This window comes from Cervus canadensis, chromosome 13 (genome assembly GCF_019320065.1).
Source record: "Cervus canadensis isolate Bull #8, Minnesota chromosome 13, ASM1932006v1, whole genome shotgun sequence".
Lineage (NCBI taxonomy): Eukaryota > Metazoa > Chordata > Mammalia > Artiodactyla > Cervidae > Cervus > Cervus canadensis.
This window is the reverse complement of record NC_057398.1, coordinates 40,726,188-40,742,198: the sequence shown is the minus strand read 5'-3', so window position 1 is coordinate 40,742,198 and position 16,011 is coordinate 40,726,188. Positions and strand designations below refer to the sequence as shown.

The 16,011-nt window shown below is 38.9% G+C and overlaps 1 non-coding gene across 1 annotated transcript; it reads left to right on the top strand.

The window, feature by feature from the left end:
• Nucleotides 1-15,938: 15,938 nt before the first annotated feature.
• On the top strand, nucleotides 15,939-16,011 carry TRNAE-UUC. The gene has a single exon. It is a non-coding gene; the product is annotated as a tRNA-Glu (tRNA).

The following is a 16,011-nucleotide window of genomic DNA, read 5'->3' as shown; positions in this document are numbered from 1 at the left end:
CACCACAATTCAAAGGCATCAATTCTTTAGTATTCTGCCTTTTTTATGGTCCAGCACTCACAACTGTACATGACCATGAGGAAGATCATAGCCTTGACTATACAGACCTTTGTCAGCAGAGTAATGTCTCTGCTTTTCAACACACTGTCTAGGTTTGCCGTCGCTTTCCTGCCAAGGAGCAATCATCTGATTTCAGGGCTACAGTCACCATTCACAGTGATTTTGGAGCCCATGAAGAGGAAATCTGTCATTACTTCCACCCTTTCCCCTTCTATTTGCCATGTAGTAATGGAGTCAGTTGCCATGATCTTAGTTTTCTTACTATTTAGTCTTAAGCCGGCTCTTTCCCTCTCCTCTCTCACCCTCATCAAGAGACTCTTCAGTTCCTCGTCACTTTCAGCCATTAGGTAGGTATCATCTGCATATCTGAAGTTGTTGATGCTTCTCCCACCTGTCTTGATTCCAGCTTGAAGCTCATCCACCCCTGCATTTCTCATGATGTGCTCAGCATATAGATTAAACAAACAGGGTAACAGCAGACAGCCCTGTCATACTCCTTTCTCGATCTTGAACAAATCAGTTGTTCCATACAGGGTTCTAACTGTTGCTTCTGGACTCGCATACAGGTCTCTCAGGAGACAGGTAAGATGGTCTGGTATTCCCATCTCTCTAGGAGCTTCCCACAGTTTGTCATGATACACACCATCAAAGGCTTTAGCATAGTCAATGAAACAGAGAAAAATGTTTTTCTGAAATTCCCTTGCTTTCTCTATAATCCAGAAAATGTTGGCAGTTTGATTTCTAGTTCCTCTTCCTTTTTATAAACTCAGCTTGGACATCTGGATGTTCATGGTTCGCATAATACTGAAGCCTAACATGCAAGATTTTAAGCATGACCTTACTAGTATGGGAGATAAGTACAGTGACTAATGGTTAGCACATTCTTTGGTACTACCCCTCTTGGGAATTGGGATGAGGATTGACCTTTTCCAGTCCTGTGGCCACTGTAAGTAGTGAGCCTACCTACTTTTATAATCCAGCTTCATAAACAAATTTTATCTGAGTCATGTTCTTCTCTGAAATAAGACATTTGATTGTATTAAACAACACTTTCACACCACTCAGTTGCTGGGGATATATCAAGTATAGATGTATCCGCCTGGCTACACACCTCAGGTTCAATCCATCATAATTAGCCATATTTAGTAATGTTAGTTATATTTGATTTTAAATTATCATCATTTTAGCTTCAAACATGTATCTTTTGGAAATATTTGCATTATTTAAATGCTTTTCAAATATGTATTCAAATTTTGTGATTATTATTTTGCCAACAAGGGTCTGTCTAGTCAAGGCTATGGTTTTTCCAGTGGTCACATATGGATGTGAGAGTTGGACTACACAGAAAGCTGAGCACCGAAAAATTGATACTTTTGAACTGTGGTGTTGGAGAAGACTCCTGAGAGTCCCTTGGACTGCAAGGAGATCCAACCAGTCCATCCTAAAGGAGATCAGTCCTGAGTGTTCATTGGAAGGACTGATGTTGAAGCTGAAACTACAATACTTTGGCCACCTGATGCGAAGAGCTGACTCATTTGAAAATACCCTGATGCTGGGAAGTATTGAGGGCAGGAGGAGAAGGGGATGACAGAGGATGAGATGGTTGGATGGCATCACCGACTCAATGGACATGAGTTTGGGTAAACTCCGGGAGTTGGTGATGGACAGGGAGGTCTGGCATGCAGCGGTCCATGGGGTTGCAAAGAGTTGGACACGACTGAGCAACTGAACTGAAATTTGGATAACTAAGATGGGACTTGCAGAGGCCAAAACTCAACTGCTGGGAGAGATTAAACATCTCTAGTACTAGGCTACTCTGCATCAGACACACTTGACTCTACTCACCACAAACTCCTATCTCCCCTTTCTATCATTCTTTTTTTTTTTTTTTTTTTTTTACTGTTTTTATCCCATCGACTGACACTTTCATTGAGCACTTTCTGTTTCAAGGTCTTGTGCTAGACACTGTGGATATCACCATGAGTTGAGCATGTATTCCCTTCCTTCAAATAGTTTAAAGACAAGACAAATAATACAATAATAAATAATACAAGAGATAATAATAACTTGGTGTAAAATAAGAAGCAAGGCAGAACATAGAATGTTGTCATGAGTCAGGGAAAGGGAATCAGAGAGAGAACTGGGACTTCTGAGAACCTGCTTTATGCTGGCCTCTGTACTGGGTGGTTTTATAGTTTAGAGCATGTCTAGTTGGCAACAAGTTTTGTTAATTATCATTATATAACTAATGCTACTTCCTTGAGTTTTTCCTATCTGAGACTTCAAAGTCCTAATTGTAATAGAAAATAGTCACTTTATGTAGGAATTATTATTATGACACAGTCCTATCAAGTTGCTACTATTAATATCCTAATTTTATGAAACTCAGAAATATTAAGTAGTTTGGCCAAGATCAAATATCCAATAAGTGGAAAGAGCCACTTCTAGACTTTATGTAAGTAACACAAGAATTTAAGAGTATCTCACATCCACATTCTGGATTAGGAACCAGATGGTTTTCTCTGTAGCTAAGTTAACCATAAATATAAGTGAAAAGTGAAACTGTTAGACACTCGCTTGTGTCCAACTCTTTGTGACCCCATGGCCTGTAGCCTACCAGGCTCTTCTGTCCATGGAATTCTCCAGGCAAGAATAACGGAGCAGGTAGCCATTCTCTTCTCCAGGGGATCTTCCCGACCCAGAGATCAAACATGGGTCTCCTGCATTGCAGGCAGATTCCATTATTCTAAAAGACATGAAGCAGAATGATATACGAAAGTGTGCTACTCCATACTAAAGAGCTGGCTGAGGTAGTCATAACCCCTAACCTCTGTGGCCAAGGGTACCAAATCTAGTACAGTCGGGTCAAGTTTATGTATTAGACTTTCTGGATCCTTAAACTCAGCAGTTCTCATATCTGAGGGATGTTTTTGCTTCTTTTCTTTGAGGGTTAGTGGGTGAGGTCAGGTACTACTAAGAAAGTGATAAACTCCTGGGTGTCTCCCTTAGTTTTTAATTCAATGATCAGAAATAAAGCGTAGTCATGGTAATCTATTTATTTTTATTTGTAATACATCCAAGTTATCTTAATGTTCACTACTGTTCAAGAACCACTGCTCTAACGCATGTTTCAGGGCAAAACATTTAGGTGTGGCATTGGCTTAAGTGACTAAATTAAGCCAATTTATAGTGATTTATCACTTGATTTCTAGAGCTGTTTGCTTACTTCTACTAAGAGCTATATAGGGTGCAATCCCTTAACCTAAGAAAGTTTCTCTTAAACAGAAGAGTATACTTTTGTTCCTATCTCTCTCTCCGCAGATGTGCTCTTTTCCAGAAAGATTGTGATTTGCTGCTAAATGTGTATATGCAGAAAAATATTCTCTGACAAGAAGCTTATGCTTATGTTCCATATATACCAGCTGATTTGTCCCTGTGGCCACCTTTTGCAGTAGTTACATTCCATATTTGATTAAGAAATCTACAAAAGAAATGAAATCACTTTCTTAAGGTCATGCAGCTAATACATATTGGAACTCAGTTTCAAACCAGGTCGTCTAAGTCACTCTCCTTGGATTTTTCCCTCTTTGTCTTCATTTTCTCTACTGCCTCATTCGCTATTCAAGTCTTGAGCCCAATAACATTAATTACAAGAATAGGACTGAAAAAGTCATCAACCTTGGTGTTAAGTAGATTTCTAACCAGACTTTCTGCTCAAATATGAGAGTTTTGGATAATTTATTAACTTAATAATGCCTACTAAAAAAACTAACCAGACTTTTTTTTTTTTTTGGTGACCTCAAGTTTCATTATGGAGATTATGCATAAAAACTATTTAATCCTTATTCATTCATTTCATGCTTATTTAATATTATGCTTCTGAGATAAATTCTGACATGTGTAATAATATATCATCTATTTTTAGAAATGTAATATTAATATTATTATGCAATGGTAATGATAACTAAGACATAGTAGTAAATGACTCTGATAATAATGAGTGAAACTTCAGTCATCTTCCTAAAATAGTATAAGATAATCACGTTTAACCAATCCCCTGCCACCTGGAAACCCTTATAGTAATAATTATTATCGTCATCATCATCATTTGAAAGGTTAAACACCTTCTTCATTTTCACTTTAGAAGTCATCCTGTAACATCCTTCTGATTTTCATACCACTTTGGGGTTTGAAGTCTCCCTGTTAAGAACAGCTTGTTTCTTGCACAATATAATATTAATATCAAGTAAAGCTCTCTGAGTTTTCTTTCAACAATAGATAGTACAGTTATAGTTCAGATGTCAAATAAATGTGTGTCTTTGAGACTAATTCTTTGGAAATAAAGAAGAAATAATTTTACTGTAAAACAGAGAACACACAACTTTAACATTTTTAAAATGCAGCATACTTGATTAACTTTAACTTTTGTCACACCAAAAATGCTAAGTTATGTGCTTTGAAAGAGTTCAATTTGTTCTCTGATTAAAGATCAAAGAACATTTGATCCCACTCAGAACTGAAGCTAACAAAACTAGTTAACAAAGTTTCTTATAAATAAAATGATGCTAATCTTCAATCCAACTTAACCAATATATGGATAAAATCTACAGTAATCATAACTATACCATTTTCTTATTATATGTAACATTTTCATAAACTTATACTTACAAAAGCAATTTCAAAAAATTTTATTGTAACTTCTAACTGCTTCTATATTACTTAGGGGCCAATAAGTGATGGGCATCCTCCTCTTGATGATATTCTGGGTTTAGAAGGAATAGTGAAATGAAAGGATACTTATTTTTAAACTTACTGATAGGATCCTAAGTTTTAGAGATATTCCACTATTGTCAGTCTTTTAGGAGTAGAACTGAAATAGTCACAACAGAAGAGATCACTCAGATATAAGCTACATGAGGGAATGTATCCCTAATGCTTACAACATTACTGCACATATAGTAGGCACTCGTTTACTAGATTAATGTATGAAAAATGCATATGAATATAATTTAAGATACAAATAAAAGGTACCGTGTGCATTCTCCATGGTTATAAAATCCAGCCAGCTCCACAAACTTTATCTATTTGCTATTTTGCCAAATTTTGCCAATTTAATATGTCATCTGTCTCAGCACACTGGCAATATATGCGTGAGTGTGTGTGTGTGTGTGTGTGTGTATAATGAAAGTTGTTCAGTCATGTCCAACTCTTTGTGACCCCATGGACTGTAGCCTGCCTGGCTCCTCTGTCCATGGAATTCTCCAGGCAAGAATACTGAAGTGGGTAGCCATTCCCTTCTCCAGGGGATCTACTTGACCCAGGGATCAAACCCAGGTCTCCTGTATTGCAGGCAAATTCTTCATCTGAGCCACCAGGGAAGCCCATATGTATAAGAGTGAAATCAACTCTTTATATGTCTGCCTCCTGTGCTAGACTCCGCAGTCTATGTCTTACAAATCTTTGTATCATCAGCATCTAGCTCAGTGACTGACACATGGTAAGAACTATGAAATATTTGTTGATCTAGCCAGCTATGATTTGAATAAGACAATTAACATCTTTAATCATTTTTTGCCTAAAAATAAAATAAGGGTTCTCAGTGCCATCAGTACTTCCACATAGAAGCGTCTGGAAATCTGTGGGGACAGGGTTTTTTGTTATCCTAATGCCAGAGATGTATCACTGACATTATTGACTGGGTACCAGGCAAGCTAAATATACTGCAGTCACTAAGATAATCCCTCACATTGAAGCATCATCCTGCCCAAAATGTCATAGTGAGGCCATTCAGAATTTTAATCCTTAATGTCCTTTCAAGTTTTAAAATTCTAAGTGGAAACTAAATTTTGAAAATTATTGCTTTAAAATGCAGACATGAGTATCAAGTTAACATCAGCTAAGAAGCTTCCTGTTTTGTTTCCTATTGCCTTTTAGGTGTGTTCCTAGGTGGCGTATTTCTCTCAAGAATAGTATGTGGACTCTATGAGTGAAATGTCTAAACTTTTCTGGTGTGAACGTCAAACCCATGCCCTTTTCCTCACAGGTCCAAAACCATCTTATGAAATCTTTTTGGCTCTTGTACATCAACCCGGTTCCAAGTGAGAGGATCTGGGAGATGGAACAGGGCCAAAAGGCTCTCTTATTCTCTCAGCTGCCCACCCCCCCCCAATTTATCAAAGCCACCAAGACAATGAATCTCCTTCTAATGAATCATAAAAATGATACTTCTTATTCCTCAGACCTCCCGCTCTAGATGGAAGGCTGGTGGTATTTCCTTACCTTGTGGTGACTTGTGGTTATTTGTAACTTGGGCAACTGATGGGAACTCAGGTGCAAGGTATGCTCTTTTTTATTTAGTTCTTTCATCACAACCCTTTGATTTTCCTGCTCCTGGGGTAATATTAACAGTGTGAGTAATAGCAACCTTGCCCTTTTGTAAAAAAAATACTAGGTGAAGGAACCATTCAGCTTGTATGGTTACATACAACTTCCAAGTCTATGTTTCTCAACAATGCACCCAAGGGTCAAAAAACTCCATAAGTCACAGCCAATCTTTGTCACATACTCCTGTTTCAATTTTACCTATTTGTTAGCTCCCAGCTGAAATATAATCTTTTATTACCTAAGTTCTAGAACTTTTTGGTTTTATTATTTTTCTGATTAAAAACTTTTAGCCATTTCATTTTTTAAATTTTGTTTATATATCTAGTCTTAGCTAAATTTAGTCTTGGCTCTTTCATCCATTCATGTATAATTACTCCCCAAGGTAAAGTATATGGTATATATCCACTGACAGTTTTCTTCCTAAATAAATGCTATTATAGATTACATCCATTCTCATCAGCATGTTTCTCATAGCCATTCTCTTTCCTTAATTACCAAGCTCTGGGAAACAAAATTCACTTGGGTTATGCCCCTCTTCTCTCTCCAGGCCCATATCATGTGATGGTTCTAATAGGAAACTATAGCTTACATCTGGTTCTTACCTCAAGATCATTCCACTTAAAATTGTCCATCTATTCCCTTAAATAAGACATCTTGGGGGACTAATGACTAATTATCCCATGCTCCCACATAATTCTGGTGTCATACATTTGGTATCTTTTTAATTATGGGGGATACTATGACTTAGTAATGGTCATCAAAGGCCTTAACATAGTCAAACAAATTGTTACTGCGCTTATAACCCTAACCAACAACATAACCAAAAGGGGTTAATTAGTCAATATTTGAAGGACATAAAAAATGTAATTATGAACTTGTATACTTATTATTATCAAACAAAATTATTTTAACAAGCTGTCTTAACCATTCATAGACCTTTACCTATACATATTATACAGGTACGCCCCTACCCCACTTTTCAAAATTTTGTTTTATGCCATTTTACCTTTACAAAAGATCTACATTAGTACCTATTTTCACTATCCAAAAGAAATGCAAAGAAGATTTTCACTTTTATAAAAAAAGGTGAAAAGTGAAAATTGCCTTCAATGTTTGTTTTGCAGGAATCCATATAGAGGCAACATGTGCCCCAAGCAGGAGAATGGCCCCACCAAGCTCCTTTCCTGGGTACTACATTCAGCATAGCATTAAGCCACCACAGCTTTCAACTGTGTCTATAAGCATTTGTGCTTCATCTCTATTTATTATATCTGGAGCATCCATTATCAATGTAATTGCTTCTCCCTTTTAAGTCACTGGCTTACAAAAGTTTTCATAAGAATGCTCTGCTTCTGAAAGTGGTAGTGGTGGTTTAGCTGCTAAGTCATGTCAGACTCTTGTCAACCCACATCTCCTGTGTCTCCTGCATTGGCAGGTAGATCCTTTACCCATGGAGCCACCTAGGAAGCCTCATAACAACACATACAAAGCCTACATAATTTTAATTATCTCATAATTTATAGCATATATCCTCCAATTATATATAATCTCAACCAAACATGCTCTAACTTAACTCCCAATTAAATGAAATTTTAAAACACTAAAATGTTTCAAAAAATTAAATTTCATGGACTAAAAATTTTTTAATTCTCTAATAGATTTAAACCTACATCTGAAAGTTCTTGGTTCACATACTGTTGAAGCCTCGCTTGGAGGATTTTGAGCACTACCTTGCTAGCGTGTGAAATGACTGCAATTGTGCAATAGTTTGAACATTCTTTGACATTGCCCTTCTTTGGGATTGGAATGAAAACGGACCTTTTCCAGTCCTGCAGCGACTGCTGAGTTTTCCAAACTTGCTGGCATATTGAGTGCAGCACTTTAGCAGCATCCTCTTTTAGGATTTGAAATAGCTCAGTTGGAATTCCACCACCTCCAGTACTTTCTTTGTTCATAGTGATGTTTCCTAAGGCCTGCTTGACCTCACACTCCAGGATGCCTGGCTCTAAGTGAGTGATCATACCATCATGGTTATCTGGGTCATTAATACCTTCTTTGTATAGTTCTTCTCTGTATTCTTGCCATCTCTTCTTAATCTCTTTTGTTTCTGTTAGGTCCTTGCCATTTCTGTCCTTTATTGTGCCCATCTTTGCATGAAATGTTCCCTTGGTATCTCTAATTTTCTTGAAGAGGCCTCTAGTCTTTCTCATTCTATTGTTTTCTTCTATCTCTTTGCATCGTATATGTGCTAATATACAATATTTTTCTGACTTACTTCACTCTGTATCAGTTCAGTTCAGTTCAGTCGCTCAGTCGTGTCTGACTCTTTGCGACCCCATGAATCGCAGCACGCCAGGCCTCCCTGTCCATCACAAACTCCAAGAGTTTACTCAAACTCATGTCTATCAAGTCGGTGATGCCATCCAGCCATCTCATCCTTGTCGTCCCCTTCTCCTCCTGCTCCCAATCCCTCCCAGCATCAGGGTCTTTTCCAATGAGTCAACCCTTCGCATCAGATAGCCAAAGTACTGGAGTTTCAGCTTGAGCATCAGTCCTTCCAATGAACACCCAGGACTGATCTCCTTTAGGATGGACTGGTTGGATCTCCTTGCAGTCCAATGGACTCTCAAGAGTCTTCTCCAACACCACAGTTCAAGAGCATCAATTCTTCAGCGCTCAACATTCTTCACAGTCCAACTCTCACATCCATACATGACTACTGGAAAAACCATAGCCTTGACTAGACGGACCTTTGTTGGCAAAGTAATGTCTCTGATTTTTAATATGCTATCTAGATTGGTCATAGCTTTCCTTCCAAGGAGTGTCTTTTTTTTTTTTTTCCTTTTCATTGAAAGTTTTATTTTTTTTAATTTTATTTATTTATTTATTTTTTATTAGTTGGAGGCTAATTACTTCACAACATTTCAGTGGGTTTTGTCATACATTGATATGAATCAGCCATAGAGTTACTTAATTTCATGGCTGCAATCATCTGCAGTGATTTTGGAGCCCAAAAAAATAAAGTCTGACACTGTTTCCCAATCTATTTGTCATGAAGGGATGGGACCAAATGCCATGATCTTAGTTTTCTGAATGTTGAGATTTAAGCCAAATTTTTCACTCTCCTCTTTCACTTTCATCAAGAGGCTTTTTAGTTCCTCTTCAGTTTCTGCCATAAGGGTGGTATGGTGTCATCTCCATATCTGAGGTTATTGATATTTCTCCTGGCAATCTTGAAGAGATGGGAATACCAGACCACCTGACCTGCCTCTTGAGAAACCTATATGCAGGTCAGGAAGCAACAGTTATAATTGGACACGGAGCAACAGACTGGTTCCTAATAGGAAAAGGAGTACATCAAGGCTGTATATTGTCACCCTGCTTATTTAACTTATATGCAGAGTGCATCATGAGAAACTCTGGGCTGGAAGAAGCACAAGCTGGAATCACTCTGTATAGCAGACTCTGAATCCATCCACATATCTACAGATGACCCAGTTTTGTTCCTTTTTATGGCTGAGTTTTATTCCATTTTATATATGTACCACACCTTCTTTATCTGTTCATCTGTTGATGGACATATAGGTTGCTTCTATGTCCTGGCTATTTACCCAATGCTCATTGCAACACTATTTACAATAGGAGTGGGTAAAATAAAATCTTGCTGTACTTATGTCAAAGAGTGTTTTTCCTATGCTTTCCTCTATGAGTTTTATAGTGTCCTGTCCTACATTTAGGTCTTTAATCCATTTTAAATTTGTTTTTGTGTATGGTGTTTTTTATTCTTCAATTTGCTTACATGGTGTATCACATTGATTGATTTGCATATACTGAAAAACTTGCATCCCTAAGATAAATCCCATTTGATCATGGTGTAGGATCCTTTTAAACTATTGTCAGATTTGGTTTGCTGGTGTTAAGTTGAGGAATTTTACGTATATGTTAATCAGTGACATTAGCCTATAATTGTCTTTTTTAACGATATCTTTATCTGGTTTTCCTGTCAAGGTGATGGTGGCCTCATAGAATGAACTTGGGAGTGTTCCTTTCTCTGCAATGTTTTGGAAGAGTTTCAGACGGATAAGTGTTAACTCTTTTCTAAATGTTTGATAGAATTCATCTGTGAAGCCATCTGGTTTTGACTTCTGACATATTGTCTGACTTTTGTTTGTTGGAAGTTTTTAAATTACACTTTCAATTTCAGTACTTGTGATTGGCTTGTTCATATCTTCTATTTCTTCCTGGTTCAGTCTTGGAAGGTTGTACCTTTCTAAGAATCTTCCATTACTTCTGGATTGTCCATTTTATTGGCATATAGCTGCTTAGTAGTCTCTATGATCCTCTTTATTTCTGTGGTATCAGTTGTAACTTCTTTTTCATTTCTAATTTTTTTTATTTGAGTCCTCTCTTTTTGGTTCATTTGGCTAAAGGTTTATCAATTTTGTTTACCTTCTCAAAGAATCAGTTTTCAGTTTCATTGATCTTTGCTATTATTTTTTTGGTTTCTATTTCATTTATTTCTGTTCTGATCTTTATGATTTCTTTCCTTCTACTAATGGTCTTGTCTCTCTGGTGGGCAGGACCATGTCAAGGGTGTGTTTATAGGTGACTGTGAGCTTAGTTTGGTTTTAGGAACCCTGTCTGCTAAGGCATAGGTCTGTGTTTCTATTCTGTTGGGTTTTTGGCCTGAGGCATTCTAACTCTGGAGCCTGTAGGCTCTGGGGTAGGGCAAAGTCTTGATGACAAAATGGTGACCTCAGGAAGATCTCATGTTGATCAATATTCTCTAGGGCCTCTGCCACCAGTGTTGTTGCCACCTCAGTGAGCAGCAACTGACACCTTCCTCCCTCTGAAGATCCTCCAAGATTCATAGGGAAGTCCAGTCCTGGTTCCTGTGGATTTTCTGTACACCCTCCAAGAATAGCATCTTTGTTTCCCCAACTCTCTGGAGCTCCTGCGCTCAAGCCCCACTGGCCTTTCAAGTCAAAAATGTTTTGGGGATTTATACTCCTAATGCCAGACCCTCAGGCTGAAAAGCCTAGTGTGGGGTTCAGGGCTCATTCTTGTGGGAGAACTTCTGTGATATAATTATTTTCCAGTTTATGTGTTGTCCACCTGGCAGATATAGGATTTATGTCATGAAAGTTCCCCCTCCTGCCACCTCATTGTGACTTTTTCTTTGTCTTTGAATGTAAAATATCTTGGTTGGTAGGTTCCAGTCTTTTTTATTGATGGTTGTTTAGCAGTTAGTTGTGATATTGGTGTTTTCTCAAGAGAAGGTGAGCTCAAGTCCTTCTACTTCACCCTGTTTTCCAAAATCAAGGAGCTGCTTTTACTTTGGATGTTTGCTGTCTCCTTCCTCCATGTGTTGGCCATGATCCCCTTGATATGAGATGTGTAGGTACAGTGGCCTTTGCACACTTCTAAATAGCAGAGGCATAGCCCAGCACCTGTTCACAGATTCCCTAGGGGCTGGCACTCTCCATGTCCTCCTTGAAGAGTGGGGGCAGGGCCTGGTACATGTTCATGGATTTCCTAGGGACAGGCATTATCTTCACCCACCCACCCCCAGACAAAGAGGGCAGGGCCTGGAGTCTGCTCCCAGATTTCCTAAGTGCTGGTGCTCTCTGTGCCCTCCCAGGACAGCAGGGGCAGGGCCATCTGTAGTGGCAGCCAGTGCCTACATCTGGAGCTCACAATGGCAGCAGTGACTCAAGCCTGCCTCCAGAGTATCTGTACATCGTGTCTTGTTGCCCAGGAGCACTCAAAGGAAAAAGGATCTTCTGGTGGTCTCACCCCTGTCCTCGTGTGCTCCCAATTAATGGTGCCTTGCATCTTGGCAAGTCCGGGGTTCTTCTGAGTACACACTCAGTTGCCACAGCCCAGCCTCTTCATGCAGTTCCACACAGTCAGTCCTGGTCCTCTCCCTGGGTCTGACCTCTGAAGCCTGAGCTTCAGCACCCAGCCCCTACCCCTGCCAACAAAGTATCTCTGTCTGGAGAGTAGAGGGCTTCAATGCTGACCTTCTGTGCAGGTTACCCTTCATTTGCCTTCCATGATCTGGTTGCCGAGCTCTCCCCCAAGGCTCCAAAGCTCCCCCTCTGTCCAGTCTAATTTACCCACTAGTGAGGAGACTTCCTTGGGTGCAAGAACATTTCCTCCTTCATAGCTCCCTCCCTGAGGTGCAGGCCCCATCCAGTTCCTTCTTTTTCTTCCCCTTTTGTCCTATTCGGTTATATGGAGGGTTTCTTGTCTTTTCAGAAGCCTAAGGTCTTCTGTTGGTGTTCAGTAGTTGTTTTGTGTGAATCATTCCACTTGTAGAAGGTGAACATTTCCACTTCCTACTCTTTTGCCATCTTGATGCCCATCAGTGTCCACTAAATATTTCATAACACAAGCCACTGCATCTATAGTTCCCATAATGGTTATCGGTATTAAATCAATATATTCTCATCAATGAACAACTACTAAAAATTTTAATCCAACATCTTTTATTACTATAGTAGCCCTTATTATAAAACTCTGATATTCCCCATTCCACTTTTGAGTACCAGAAGTTACACAAGGTATTCATTTTACTAATATCAAGCTTAATCTTATCAACATGATGAAACTTACATTTAGATCAATTTTATATTAAATTTAGAGATGATTCATTGGAAAAGACCCTGATTCTGGGAAAGATTGAAGGCAGGAGAAGGAGGTGACAGAGAATGAGACAGTTGGATGGCATCACCAACTCAATGAATATGAGTTTGAGCAAACTCTGGGAGATAGTGAAGGACAGGGAAGCCAGGTGTACTGTAGTTCATGGGGTTGCAGAGTCAGACATGAATTAGTGACTGAACAACAACATCAACAAATCTAGATATATTAACTGTTGCTGTAGTATCAATTACAGTTAGAATACTGAGGAAGGTTCAACCAAACACAATTTTTTAAAATCTGGCCTATTTATCAACTGGCCATATTCTAATAATCTTTTTATAGTAATATCTATTATGATCAGGAGCTTTGGCAGTTGATTAGTATATACCATTAGTAATTAGAGATACTGATATAGCATCTCCTATAAATAATGTAAGCTTTACTTCACCCATCATCACTCTTAGGGATTCCCAGATGGCCCACTGATAAACGATCTGTCTATTAATGCAGGAGACAAGGGTTTGATTCCTAGGATGGAAAGATCCCTTGGAGGAGGAAAAACTATCCTTAACCAGTAATTTAACTCATGAAGGACCTTCAATAGATCTAACTTTTCACTACATTTAGCAGTTGACTCATCAGTTTTAGGTGCAATCAGTTTTATTGCTAGAATTATAGATATAAAACCACCAGCCACATCTCAGCATCAAATACCACAACAGTTTGATCCATTCTAATTACAGCTGTATTTTTACTACTTTAACTCCCAATACTAACAGCTGGTATTATTGTATTATTTATCTTTCCTTCAGTTCTCAATGATAAACATACTGGGTAAAGTAGCCTAGATTATAAGGTTTTCTCTTTCAGAAGAGATAAACTATCCCTGTTCCATTAGGTTTTCTTTCAGGGGGTTTTCTTATTCTTTCACTTGAAATACATTCTTCCATGTTCTCATTTTGTTTAACTTCATCTCTCTCTATGAATTAGGTGAAACAGCTACCTATTCCAGTCTTGAGGGGTGTCTGTGTGGGAGCATTTCTTTGCAGTCAGCATGTGATCAGTGGCCTTGGTGGGCGAGCTGCAGTGTCAGGAATCAGTGATCTCTTATACAATAGGATTCAGAGAGTTTTCTGGGATTCAACTGATCTTGAAGGGAACGTGTAAACAGGGGAACATGTATAGTTAAGGACATGTTTGACTTGGATTTGTCTTTACTTAGTTGGACTTTTTACTTTCATTTTACATCATTCTTGGCCATTGTTGCAGCCTTTGGGGATTCATGATCTCTGCATATAAGCAGATAAATAAACAGATGGAGCTAATAATTATTGTCCCAGATAATGGGTGACATTCGCAGCCATACCTCCATTAGTTGAAGAGTAATTCTGCCTTCTTCTCATTTCAGAGGCAAGCAGGAGTGTGATGAACACCCACTACAGAAGAATATATCAGGATTGCTAAACTGAACTGGAAAAAGCATATGTATTTTGAAACTTTCTTCCCTAGGAAATTTCTTAAAAAACACAACTACATGCTCATACTTTGAAGCATTTTGGTACTTTCACTTCACAGAAGACCCGTAGTACCCTGAGCAGTGGTTCAGGGCTATTTAGAACAGGGCTGTTTCTCTAAAGCAGGGACAGACCTGGCCAAGTCTCACCCCATTTGTTTTGTACAGCTTGCAAGCCAATAGTCACTTTTCCATTTTGAAATAGTTGGAAGAAAATCAAAGAATAATATTTCATAACACAGAAAAATTATATGAACTTCACATATCAGTGTCTATAAGTAAGTTTTCTGAGAACACACCCATGTCCACCAATTTTCTATGGCTGTTTTCACATGACAGCACAGAGTGGAATCATTGCAACAGAGACTGTATGGACTACAAAGAAAAAGTATCTAATATCTGGCCTTTGGCAGAAAAACTTTCTCAACCTCAGCTCTAGAGTTCATGTGAGGAAAGGAGACATTGAATCCCCCGGGTACTACAAAATGAACACCTCTTTACAAGCTTGTAGATGCATCTTTCTATGCAGTTATGGGGGCTGTACAAGACAAAGAACAGAGAAAAGAGAGAGAGCTAGTAGGGTCTAGGCACTCAGCACCAACATTCCTTCAGGAAATCAGTTGTCATTCCTCTCATGGAAGCACCCACTTTTAAACTATCACCTAGAACCTTGAAACTACAGGATTCAGGAGAAGAATAGTCGAATAGAGTGTATAGGCAGAGTGGCCAGGAATTAACAGTAATCTTACGATTCAGCAGGTACTCCTCTTTGCGGGTGCCACACTCTCTAAGCTAAATTGTTCTTCCTAATGTTCTCTCTCACCCAGCCCCACTCCAGAGATCCTGAAGGAAACCACAAAAAGGAGTGTGGAAAAGAGGAGGTGATGACACAGGGAGTGGCCACTCCTCCAACCAGGGCCTGGGCATTTGGGATTCTGAAGATGAGAGGGTTTTGCAGAAAACTGCAGCAACCAAAAACTAGGCTGAGGTGCCAGGGAGAGAGGATGGGCTAGTTAACGGGTACACCACAGATGAAATACACTCCTATAAAGGGCAGAAAGAGGAACAGTAGCTGTTTTTACCTTGTGGAGAGAGATGATAGCATCAGAGGCCAAGATAGAACTGGATGTGATGTGCACACCCTTAGACAAAAAAAAAGGCTATACAGACAGTACTGTTTCCTCAGGAAGGTATCTGTGATCACTATAGTTTGTGTAGCATTAAAAACTAAAAAGAGCTCTATATAAAATGAGAGGAGATAAACTCATGTGAACTGAATTGCAGCCTAGAAAATTTAGTGAACCTGTGATTTTAAAAAGTTGTTCTGAGGACTTCCCTGGTGGTCCAGTGGTTAAGACTCTGCACTTTCACTGCAGGGGACACAGGTTTGATCCCTATTCAGGGAA